Genomic DNA, 13,037 nt, shown 5'->3' with positions numbered 1-13,037 from the left:
AACATACTGTATGCTATATGTTCTGTTTTGTATTGAATAAATAAATGATCTCTAATAAAGAGATACCTACTAAAAGATTTGAATAAAATCATTTACACTCACATCAAATCTCATCATTGACTACAATAATGTATTATTTAATTGTGGTGAGAAATTAAATTGTTGAATTTCAGCTTCTGATTAATTCCTACCTGCGTCAAAGGTCCAGAGCCTTAGGCCAATAAGAGAAGGGGTTTCGCTTCTCATGAATGCTGATTTATACTCACTTACTTAAGCTATTCTTACTGAAGCGTAAACCATATATTTATCGAGACCTCCTTCTCCCAGATATATTTTGGAAAGGCAAGGGAAAGAGAGAGGTAGAGGCTGTATATTAGGAGATTGTAATGCTGAGAGCAGAAGACCTATACCAAGTTATATAGGCCACTGCTGTTCAATTGTCTTCAGTGGAGCTCTCGCCACTCCAATGTTCTAATATTCTATCTTTCACCTCATAGATTTCTACAGTATTAAAACAACACCCTCAAAACTCTTACTTCGAAATCTAGGTTTGGACAGGAAGTCTGATGACACACAATCTGCCTCAGAATGTATTTGAAAACTGTCCCACACCTAAAAAATATCAGATTGGTGCATAGCTGATAAGGTTTCAGATTGCTATGTGTGACATTTTCATGAATTCAGTGTAATTATGAGTGACATTTCAACAACTATGAGTGACACTCACAAGGAAAATCAAGTAATGAAGAGGAGTTTACCTAGACTGAATAAATACTACAAATAACCAAGTGTTAACTGTATACAGTCATGGTGTGGAGCATATTTCGATACAATAATCTCTCTCTGTGCATTAGCTTATGCTGTGGGCAACTTGAAAATAGCCTTGTGTTTAGAGTTTGTGTCTCTGCCTCATGCCTGCACTCAGCAATGCTACAAAGTGTGCTGTGTATGAGGCTATGTGTGTGTCAGCACTCAGTACAGGGCACACTTAGTGAAGTGAATGCTTCAGTGTGCACCAGGCTATCCTAGCTAAGTAATAAGGCACATAGAGTATATAGCAGGGCCTCCTTGCTCCTCCCCCGCAACCAATCAAGTAGCATCAGTCTACTTCAGGGCTTCTCTATCCCACGTGCTCCTGGGCAGAGTCTCCCAGGATGTGAAAGGCCTCATCTGACAGCTGCCAAATAAATGAATAAATCAACAACACTCCAGAGCCACCGCAGACTGGCATAAGGCAATCCTCAGACAGGGAGGCTGAGACACAGTACACGTATAGTTACTTCTAAAGAAATTAAATAAACAGAGATGTGTGGTGTCATGATTGTGCGTAATAATTTCCGTAATAAAAGCTGCACTTTGTGCAGACACGTGACGTGGCTTTGCAGACACAGTGAATAGGTTGGTTTTGTTTGTTACTCACCACTCCCTTCGACCAGAGCTCCTAGTCCTTAATCATCAATAATTCATGCGCTTAACCCCTTCGATGCTTGTGACGGAACCATTCCGTCATCAGTCACGGTTGGGCTGTGCTGATGACCGAATGGTTCCGTCACGACCACACCCATTTTAATAAGGGCCAGCACAGGAGGAGAATTCCATCAGCAGGGATGGTGTTAAATAATAGACACTGCTGGCAGGCAGAGGATCCAAATTATGGGAAGCACAACATCTGGAACTTTAAATTAACATGTTTCTTAGGTGAATTATTTTATGTGTCCACAACTTGCCTTCCGCACACACTCACTTTATGCAGTGACGGCAGAGAGAGCAGCTGCATTTCCATGTCGGCCGCCCAAGGCCTCCGCTTGTCTAATGACTCGCTTGAGCCGGCTCATTGTCAGCTGAGAGCTGCAGTCAGGGTTCCCGGGCCGGCTTGCTCGGGCGGCGCTATGACCACAGTGGCCACGTGGGGTCCTCGGGGGTCAGACTCCCACTTGGTCGCAAAACCACGGGATTCATTTTACAGCGAATGGGCTCAGAGTTCAGAATTCAACTGCCGTCCTGTGTCTGCCCATTGGCAGCAGTGGCTGTGAAGTCATTGAAAGTGCGGAATGCGCACGGCTGCCCAGTGATTATTTCAACAATCGAACAGTGTTGCATGATTTTTAGTGAGCTTACCCAGGCCAACCTCTAACAGGCACATGCATCAAACTTGAAAATAGCGATTCCTTATCTGCAAAATTTGAGGAATCGCAAATAAAGAATCGCTATTTTCAAAGCACGAACAAATTAGCGATTAATCAGCGAATCGCTAAAAATCGCAATCGCTACTAACCTAATAAACTTGCAAATAAAGAAAACCTAATTAGGATCATGAAAATAGCGAAATCGCAAATAGCGAAATCCCTAATAGTGAAATCGCAATTTGCAAGGTCGCTTTTTGGCGCATAGTGATGACATCACCACCAGGAAGTCAGCCAGCCCATGCTTCATTCAGTGCTCAGTTCCTGTGAGAGGAGGAAGATGAGTGCAGGAGTAGGACAGTACATGCAACAACTCTGTTTGCAGACCTGTCCTTTGTCTAAAATGGATCCAACTACATCAGGGGAGAGTACATCAGGCAAAAAATGCAAAATAAAATTCAGTGAAAAGGAAATTGACACACCTATAGAGGATGTAGTCATAAGCCATGACAAGCTCTTTGGGAAACTTTCACTGAAGGTGCCAGAGGCACAAAAAAGAAAAATATGGCTTAGGATCCATAATAAAGTAAATGCATTTGGGGTCACACACCACTCAATTGATGAACTGAAGAAGCCTTGGTACGACCTGCGCAGCTGGGCAAAAGAAAGGATTGCTGAGAGGCTGAAGGAAGCCAAGAAGACACGAGGGGGACCTCCAACACAGCCTGGGAACACACCCATGGAGGACCTCGTGGAGTCCACACTCCAGCCGGAAACTGTGGTGGGGTGACACAGCTGGACACATTTGGAGTGGCCAGCACATCTCAAGGTAAGATGCATGCAAGTGACCATTAAAAGAGACATATTAAAATTAGCACATCACCTCAGTTCAGCACAAGTGTATAGAAAAAATCTCCAGTCCACATTTTCCAGCCACAAACAAGTGCACTATGGGAGACACAGGAATGTTAGGCAGGTTTGTAGTCAAACACACAATGAGAAGTCAGAACACGTGAACAATGTGTGACAGTCATTAATTTATTATGAGCAAAATGATGCTTAATGTGACATGACATCACACACAGAAATAATTATGATTGCACTGTTAAACATCACAGATGCAGAAGAAGGAGAGGCTGAGGACAGTGACTGCATGGGCAGTCAGGATACTACGGCTGTGGATTAAATAGACACACCTGTGGTCCCACAGACAACAGCCTGTGCTCCCACTACACACAGGGCAACAGTTGCATCACTGCAAACTACGGAGACTGAGGATGGTCCCAAAGAATGCCAGAGACAAGCCAGGCTCAAGGTACACCCGTGCCGACACCCCAAACACAGGTCCGGAATAGCACACTCCAAAGCCGTAGGTGCAGAGCAAGGTCACATGTCACACTGCAGGAGGAACAATCTACTGGTGTTCGGAAGCCCAGATGCTCCGGGTGCAGTGCCTGCAGGCAAGAAACATGAAGTTAGTGCAGGCACAAATCAGCAAGATGGCAGGTAACATTGCTGGACTGACTGATTGCGTGAGGGAACTCACTACACCTGTGGTGGAGGGCAACAGGCAGATGCAGGAGCTGACCAGGGTAAGGAAGGAGGGACAAGTGACACAGACAAGACACCATCACCAGTTGATGCAGCACATGCACAGCTATACACAAGCAAACAATTGTCTGAGCACCAACACTGCAGTGCTGGCCCGTCGATCCGTCAACATGTAGATTAAGGTGTCCCATTGTAGTGGGTAAGTGGCCAAGGCACTGAGCCAGGTGACAAATGCGGTGGAACAAATGCATGCTGCCACTATTAGTGCTAACAACATGACGGAGGAAGAAGGGAGTGAAGAGGTCTCAAGCCTCAGTAGTTTGTCAATGCCTGTCACCACTTGCATGAGGCACAACCCTCGCAGCATACACCCTCCATATCCAACATGAGGTGTGGAGATGAAGCTGGCGAAAGGCGTCTGAGTGTGCGTGGGAGGAGGAGATAGACTGGAATGTCCAGGAACATTCAACAATGGTGAGGTAACCATTGCCAAAGACATTACTAGTGACTGACTTTCAAATCAAATGTGTATGTCTTTGTAGAATTTGTCAGTAATGCTATCCATGTGCTACTGTGCACCTGATATGTGTGCCTCAACACTACAAGATATCTAATTTGAGGAAAATATAGTTAAGTCTAAAAAGCTGTGTAATGTCTCATTATTTTTCTCATCAGAAATAATTTTGTGTGATTTCTGTAAATCTCCTGTGCCCTTCTGCTGCATTTTCCCCATGCGCTGCATCTTTTTGTGCCCCTTCCTGGTTGTCGTCGTCGGACTCGCTATCAGACACCTCAATGGGAGTGCCTCTCCTTGTAGCAATGTTGTGTAACATGGCACATGCAGCCACAATCCTGCAGCATTGGTCGGGTTTGTACTGTATTGCTCCTCCTGTCTTGTGTAGGCATCTGAAGCGGCTCTTTAACACCTTGGCTGCTACTTGAATTTTTCCCCTGTGCTGGACATTCCAGAACAGGGTGTGGTCGTGACGGAACCATTCCGTCATCAGCACAGCTCAGCCGTGACTGATGACGGAATGGTTCCGTCACAAGCATCGAAGGGGTTAACAGCCCAAAAGTGCGCTCAATGATGTACTGGGTGGAGGTGTGCTCAGCATTGTACCTCTGCTCATTGGGAGTTGTTGAAATGAGGTATGGCGTCATGATGTAGTTACGCATGGTGTATGCGCTGTCACCTACAGTGAAGTAAGCAAAGGGTCAGTGATGGTAATGCATTGTCATTCGTACAATGTCTATGAAATCATAACACATGTTTACCAAGCAGATGTCCCTCTCTGAATTCATCCCTGAGCAGACGAGTGTGAATGCCACTCTGGCAAAATATGTAGGACTCATGGGCACTTCCCAGGTATTGAGCCACAATGTCAGTAATGATATATTTTGCATTGCAGACTACCTGTATAATTAGCGAATGAAAGCATTTCCTATTCCTAAATGTATATTCATTAACTGCTGGTGGACAGATTGCTGCATGGGTACAATCAATGCAACCTAATGCATGTGGGAAGCGGGCTAGCTGATAGAATTCCTGTTTGCTCTTATTCAGTTCATGTGTGGTGGTGGGGAAGCTAATGTGGTAGTTGATCCTTGACATCATGGAATGAAGGAATGATTTGAAAAATCATGAAAGGGCGCTTTGTGACACCCCTCCAGCTACAGCTACTACCACCTGAAAACTGCCTGACGCAAGTAGGTGCAGGCAACATAGGACCTGCACATGAGTGGGTATTGCATTGGTCCTACGAGTCTAACGCCGCAATATGGGATCCAATTCTTCTATTAAGTCAAGGATCATGGCATCACTCAGCTTATACTTGTCGTATATTTCCTCATCTATTTGTCCTAGCAATGTAATGCGGACTCCGAAGATGCGCTCCTGTATTCTCCTCCTTCTGTGTGTTGCTCCCTGGAGCCTCATCCTCCTCGGCATCAGGTAAAGCGCTGCCATTGTGAATGGTTCTGAGGCATTCTGGGTGTGTTTAAGTAGGTTTCTGTGGAATTTCAGCTGTTTGGTATTTTCACTCATAGTTACCACCTGGTTGTGATCCTTCTTAAATTGCACTTGCTAAATTGCGATTTTCTGTGAAAATGCTATTTGAGAATTGTCATGCATATGATTGTGATTCCTTAATTGAGAATCGCTAATTGAGAAACGCTAATAATGAAATCGCAAATACAGATTCGCAAATTATGTCTCAGAATTATTTGTATTCCTTATTTTTGCGATTTTTTTGTGTTTTTGCAGATTTTGGGTTCATGCATTGGATTAGAGTGATTTATGATTGCAAACAGGCTTATTTTGCGATTCGGGAACTGATTTTTTTTTATGCATGTGCCTATAAGTGGGACGAGTTGCATGCGCTGCGCAGCCTGCTGCTATGCCACTCCAATAGTATTTAAACAGGCCAGGGCTCGACTGCAGCGCTTGACAGCTGAGGACCACAAGCTTTAAGATGCAGGACTTCTCATTTAAGTGCAGTGATACGACCACCACACTGAAATGCGTTATTGTAATGCCTGATGCGTGGTACTTGGCAGGTCTGTTGGTGCTTGGAGAACTAGAAGCAATACTTCTCATTCCAGAACTCTGGCAAAAATGCTGAAGAAGCATCTATAAGCTATGACATAAAGCATTCAACTCTCTTGCTTCTATTTCAAAGTAAAATATTTTGAAACTCATGTATACCAACTAGTAATTCAGTCAAAGCGTAAAGTTCTCAGGTCATGCATTGCAAGCATTGTGCATGGAGAAACATTGCACTTAACGCATAACAACCATGCACTGCAAGCTATTACGCCTCACAATTCTTCCCGTGTAATCAAAGCCACCATGCCTTGAAATAACTAACGTAAGTCCCTTACCTCATCACCTTCATTCTCACCAGGCCCATAGCCAGCAGTATACCTTTTGGGGGTTCATCCCGCAACTATGACAAGGAAGTGTTCAGGGAAGGAGGGCAGGTTGGATGTGGTTGTATTTGCAGAAGTACCGTTTTAACAGTGATATTTTAAAGCATTTAAAACATTCCTTTCTTTAATGTTGATGTGTTTTAAAACTGAACTAAACTTAAAGACATCTTTGCAAGAGGGGTATTTGGTCCCGTTATATTATAGAAAAGAACAGTAACGTCTAGTGTTGTGTATATACCACAATGGGCCCGTAAAATTGGTCAAAACAAAGATGAAGACTGATGTCCAGGGTCTTCGGATTTTTTTTGGGGCTATTTAAAACATCACAAACCACACTGGCACACTGAAATAAATTAAATCGGAAACAATTTAAATAAAACTTTACAGATGATTTTTAAGATTCTTCCCACAAGGATTGTTTTAAAAGTCTAATGCTAATTGCACATTTCAAAATACAATATGTCAGTAACATTAATGAAAATTTGATAACTTAAAAGATAACTTTATAGGTCGGAAAGGGAAACAGTCTTTACAATTAGGTTTTTACCTCATTGTGCCTTTACCTCGCATTTTTTAGCACGCACATTTTTACCACATGCATGTCGTTACACTGCATGCCTTTACCACGATCGTCGGGGTCCGGTTCTGAGGCAGAATACAGGTTTCTAGCGGGCTGAGAGCGTTGAGGGCGATGTGCCAGGCACGCTCCAACCCCCCTCCCGAGACCCATGGTGCAAGTAGCGCCCGTTTTTAAAGTGCTGAGATACTCCTGATTTTGGAGTTTTTTGGAATGAGCAATTCGCTCTTCCATTTTTTCTAAAGCACTTTTTTCACCTTTTTTATTATTTTCACTTTCACGCCCTCAGGTCAGGGTGGACGATTAGAGAGTCCATACCGCCGGGGTATAGTCCTGATGAATGCCTTGGTAAATTGAAACCACCCATATGGCAGAAACATGTTGACTGACTTAAGTATTTCTTCTGAATTTAACCAATCCTAAACCTTGGCAACTAAATTCAGACACATAATACTCTTCATTCGTGTCTTAGGGATCACTCATTAAGCTTCTTTTTACTGATACCCTTTTAGGCACTTTTAATTTTAATTACCCTCACAACACGCCCCTCTTCACACAACCAGCTCCGCAGTCTTTCTGGCGTCGCAGCACACCAAAGAGGCTCTCGGCCTCTTTGGTGGGGCCCAGTGATGAAGCATGACACTGACTAGGTCGGTGTGTGAGGGCCTTCCTATCCACCCAAAGTGAGTGTGTGATTCTTATCTATCTCGCTCCATTTTTGTGGCAGTTCTGAGACTGACTTGACCTCTCTTTTTTTTGTTTACTTGCATTTTCCTAATTTATATTGGGCAGACGACACAGAAAATCTGAATTTGATTTTCCAACATCGTAGCAGAGTACGTTGCCAAACAGCAAATGCACCGTTGGTTGAACATTTTACAAGCCTAGGACATTCGGAGGATGACTTAAAAGGGCAAGTAATTAATGTGGTGCATCCGCCCCCCCGTAGCTGTGACATCAGCAGGATCCTGAATAAGGAGGAACTAAAATGGATTTTACGTACTAGCAGTCTGCATACTGGATTGAACCGCATGCAGGACTGGACTACTTGATCTGATCAATTGTTACCCTGCATCACGCATAACATTTTTAGAGACCTTGTGATTACCATGGTACCCTCCTAATTGCCAATAAGATTGGACACTGGACCATGTCGGCCACGCTCTGCACCTTAATTAATGATATGTCTAAAGCTCACAGAACTATACTGTAACAATTTGTTGCCTGTTTCTTCTGTCTCAAACGTTTGCATTACTCAATATGTAAATACTGTCACATCAATGTACTATAGTGCTTGTGACTTTTGTCGACTTTATTATGCACAACACAACATATGAAGCGATCTGGCAGCTACAACTCTTGTCATTTTAAATTGGAGGCCGACGTGTCCTGCATGTTCTTTTCCTAACCCGATATTGACACCTTGATGGATTCAATATAATTGTTAACGTAATGGATTGTCCGTTATGCAGACTGTGTTTTCATCTCTTTTAAATCAATAAAGATCGACCATGTTACGTTTTTATAATGTATATGTTTCAACCTGTGTATGGAAGTGATTTTGTCTGATTTAGGACTAACTGTTTAACTAGACATTTAGGTTGCCTCCTCTCTACTACGTTGTCGCACTCATTCTGTGTAAATAACTTGCACTTCAAATCAAATCAAAAACAGCTTTATTCGATTTTGAGTCATAAAATCATAAAAGCACAATGATGAAAAACAATTAAAAAAGAATTCATGTTTCCAACTTCAAAGGTATTATAAAGTACAGAAGAAGCAATTCATGTAAGCAAGCAGTAATACATTATTTTAAAGGATTATACCTTGATAAAAATACGCAAACACCAAATCATTATAATAGTATTACATGGTGTTACGAAACCTTATAACAAGCTTTAAAAAATCTGACACAGCCAGGATTGTACATTCATTTTCCAGCATTTACAGTTTTAAAAAGGCTATTTTATATTGCTTTAAATTCCAGCTTTTTAGTATGGGCAGCAAAAACCTTTTCCTGGGAACGACATAATATTTACAAAATAGAGTGCAGTGCATCGTGGGTAGTCTAGAAGTTTCATCGCATGGACATATTGGATGGAGTATTGACCAATCATTAATGTCAGGAAAAATAACCATCCTATAAAAGGAGCCAAAGCGAAAACGGGACAAAAGCATGCGTGTAAAGCGACTCTCTACACATATTAAATAGGGTTGTAAACCGGGACAAGTGGACATCAGCTCATTTGCTATGACCGATTTTTTCTCTTTCTCGGTGAGCCACCACTTGTTTTCCTAGTAATTCAAACAATGTGTCTTATGAGATTTTCTAGGGACACTTTCCAGGCTGCTAGGATGATAAAAGTATTCTAGGTGACCAATCTCACTTGACAGATTTTTTATATAGTTAATCCAAGGCAGGTTGGTCACCCCATCCAGATTAAGGCAATCCTTAATTACGTCCCTGTTAAATCCCGTCTCTAATGACATAAAAGCAAGAGAGTGGTCTTTATAATGTCAGAAATGTAAGCTATACCAAGTTCCATATGGCAACAGTAAGTTAAAGTTGAACACGGCAAAAAGCTATTTTCATGACGTGGAATGTGGTCCGTGTGTTCTATGCCCCATATGCCTGCCCCCTTAAGTCCCTGTGGAAATACATTTTGCCTTATAAATTGCCATTAACTCCGGAACAGGTCTCCCGCCTAATTTTTTCAAGAAATTAATTACAGCACATCTGGCTAGCGAGAAGATCAGGTTTCTACTGTTCATGGGCGCTTTCCAAGATCCCTTCCTATCAAAGGTCATGCCTAGGTAGGAAAATTTGCCCGTGCTAGCAACCTCCTCATTTTCAATAAAAAACTCTAGCTTTTAAACCACAGCTCATAGTAAAGGTCTTAGTGATGTTCAACTTTAAGCCCCGCTCTGACATGTAAGCAGCAAAAATTTGTCACAGACTTTTGCAGACCCAACTGGGTCTGCAACATTATAACCGCATCGCCTTCATACAATAAAATATGGACCGGGGAATCCCTCATCATTGGGTAGTCATGCTGTTTCTCAGCCAAAAACTGTCCTAGGCTGTTTATATAGAGTGAGAAAAGCAGTGGGCCAAGAATGCAACCCTGTATAATTAACAGTATAATATTGATGATGAATTTCATGATTGTAGGATTGATATAAGCGGCACACTGCATTTTATTTTTTTAATGTCATAACAGCAATCAGTTATGTAATAGTGATATGTTTTTATTGTTGTTTTATAGTGTCCCCTGACAAAGGGGCTTAACGCCCCGAAATGCATTGGGTCTTAAATAAACACTGCTTGGAACAAACCTCTGCATCTGTCGTGTTTAAACAAGAGGCCCGGATGGGCACAGTTTTCACCTGAGAAGTATGGAAAATTGGCAATGTTTCCCGCGTGTGGAGCACAAGACAAGTTGGTTGAAATAACAAGAGTAAAAAATTGGAGGAAATGTGTTAAATGGATTAAATGATGGATGAACAATTGAATAACTAGCCATGAAGGCTTCAAATAGCTGTGGGATTGGCTTGGGGCAAGAGGACGCCTCATCTCACCAAATCATTTCCTAAATGTAATCACTAACCTTTGACAGCGAGTGTGTGAGTGAGTGCATGAGTGTCTCAGTAAGTCTGTGAGTGGGTGTGTGAGTCTCTGAGTGGGTCTGTGAGATGGTGTGGGATTGTCTGAGTGGGTCTGTTAGTAGGTGTGATAGTGTTTGAGTGGGTGTGTGAGTGTCTAAGTGCTCTCTGTTTTGTTTTTCCTTTTCTGCTTGTTTTTTGTCTCTGTTTTGCCTTTCCTGTTCCATTTTCAGTCATATGATGTGCCTCTTTCTGCTTTGCCTCTTTCTACTCATTTGTCACCTCGATTTTGCCTCATGCTGCTGGTTTCTGACATATGTTTTGCCTCTTTCTGCTCATTGCTGACCTTAATTTTGCCTCTTTCTTCTAGTTTCTCATCGTTATTGTGCCACCTGCTGCTGGTTTCTTACCTCTGTTTTTATCTGTTGTGCCTCTTTCTGCTCATTTCAAACTTGTATTGTGCCTCTTTCTGCTCATTTTTCACCTTTATTTTGCCTTTCTTCTCTTTTCCGACCTGTATTCTGCCTCTTTATGCTCATTGCTGATCATTATTTTGCCTTTCTGCTTGTTTCTCACAGATATTTTGCCTGTTTCTGCTCGCTGCTACTTTTATCCTACCACTTTCTGCTTATTTGAAACCTTTATTTTGCCTCTTTCTGCTCATTTCCAACCTCTATTCTGCCTCTTTCTACTTATTTCTGACCATTATTCTGCCCCTTTCTGCTTTCTTCTGACCTTTATTCTGCCTCTTTCTGGCTTGTTTCTCACCTTTACTTTGCCTTTCTTCTAACTGCTGACCTTTATTCAACCTCTTTCTGCTCGTTTCTCACCTTTATGTTGCTCTTTCTGCTCTTTGCTGACATTTATTTTACCTCTTTCTGCTTGTTGCTGAATTATATACTGCCTCTTTCTGACCTTTATTCTGCCTCTTTCTACTTGTTTCTCACCTTTATCTTGCCTCTTTCTGCTCTTTGCTGACCTTTATTCTGCCTGTTTCTGCTAGTTTCTCACCTGTATTTTGACTTTTTCTGCTCGTTGCGGACCTTTGTTCTGCCTCCTTCAGTTTGTTTTTCACCATTAGTTTGCATCTTTCTGCTAATTTCTGACCTTTATTCTGCCTCTTACTGCTCGTTTCTGACCTTTATTCTGCCTATTTCCGCTTGTTTCTTACTTTTATTCTGCTTGTTTCTGCTACTTATTCTGGCTCTCACTGCACATTTCTCACCTTTATTTTACCTCTTTCTGCTAGTTTCTGAACATAATTCTATCTCTTTCTGCTGGTTTGTGCCTTTATTTTGGCTCTTCTCTTTTCCCTGGGACCTGGGGGACCCCTTCGGTCCCAGCCAGCTCCTCATCTCCTGCGAGAGCCAGCTTTGCTGCGGCATGGAGGGAGCTGCTGGAAAGGCAGCTCCCTCCAAGCAGAAGCAATCGTTTCATCTCTTTTCCCGCCCGCAAGTTTGCTGGAAGGGAAAGAGATGAAACCTTCACTTCCAGTGGGTGGGAGCACTTTGACGACTCCCTCCCCACCCATTTGCTTTAGCTTGGCAGGAGCTGTACCTCACTTGTGTGGGTAAGCCTAGTGCTCGTGACAGGAAACGACCTAAAATGAACACATCGCATTTTTCCACTGAAAACTGACCGTTTTTTCACAATGTGCCTAGCTGTGGATTTTGGACCCTGACTCAGCAAGCACCTAAGGAAACCGAGTAAACCTGTACATTTTTGGAAATTAGACATCCAGGGGAAGGCAGGATGGGGTGACTTATGTGCTCCTACCAGGTTCTGTTACCGGGAATCTCTTGCAAACCTCAAACACATTTTCCTCACATTTCTGTGATGGAAAGCTTTAGAATCAGTGGGGAACCACAAACTTCCACCCACCCTGCATTCCCCCAAGTCTGCCGATAAAAATGGCACCTCACTTGTGTGGTTAGGCCTAGTGCCCAAGACAGGAAATGGCCCAAAATGTACTATGGAGACTTCTTATCAATCACAAAAAAACTTTGTTTTGCGAGGGAGCCATCTGCATTATTGGTCCCGGGCTCGGTGGGCATCTAGGAAAACCTACCAAATCCAGACATTTCTGAAAACTAGACACCCAGGGAGGTCCAGGGAGGTGTGGCTAGCATGGATACCCCAACATTCTTTTACCCAGAAACCCCTGCATACCTCGAATATAGCTCAAAATTCACATTTTTCTTACATATCTGTGTGCCAATGTTGTGGGATCACTGGGCTGATACAAATTTCCCACC

The 13,037-nt window shown here is 42.7% G+C and overlaps 1 protein-coding gene across 1 annotated transcript in view; it reads right to left on the bottom strand.

The window, feature by feature from the left end:
- LOC147707980 (amine sulfotransferase-like) overlaps window positions 1–1,915 on the bottom strand; it is a 357,336-nt gene extending 355,421 nt beyond the window's left edge. The window contains exon 1 of the mRNA XM_086926799.1: window positions 1,745–1,915. The gene's annotated coding sequence lies outside the window, so the exon portion shown is untranslated. The remainder of the gene's footprint in view (window positions 1–1,744) is intronic.
- Window positions 1,916–13,037: the final 11,122 nt, after the last annotated feature.

Source organism: Lissotriton vulgaris, chromosome 6 (assembly GCF_964263255.1).
Source record: "Lissotriton vulgaris chromosome 6, aLisVul1.2, whole genome shotgun sequence".
In the NCBI taxonomy this organism is placed as follows: domain Eukaryota; kingdom Metazoa; phylum Chordata; class Amphibia; order Caudata; family Salamandridae; genus Lissotriton; species Lissotriton vulgaris.
Note: the sequence above shows the minus strand (reverse complement) of the source record. Positions and strands in the feature narration are given on the sequence as shown.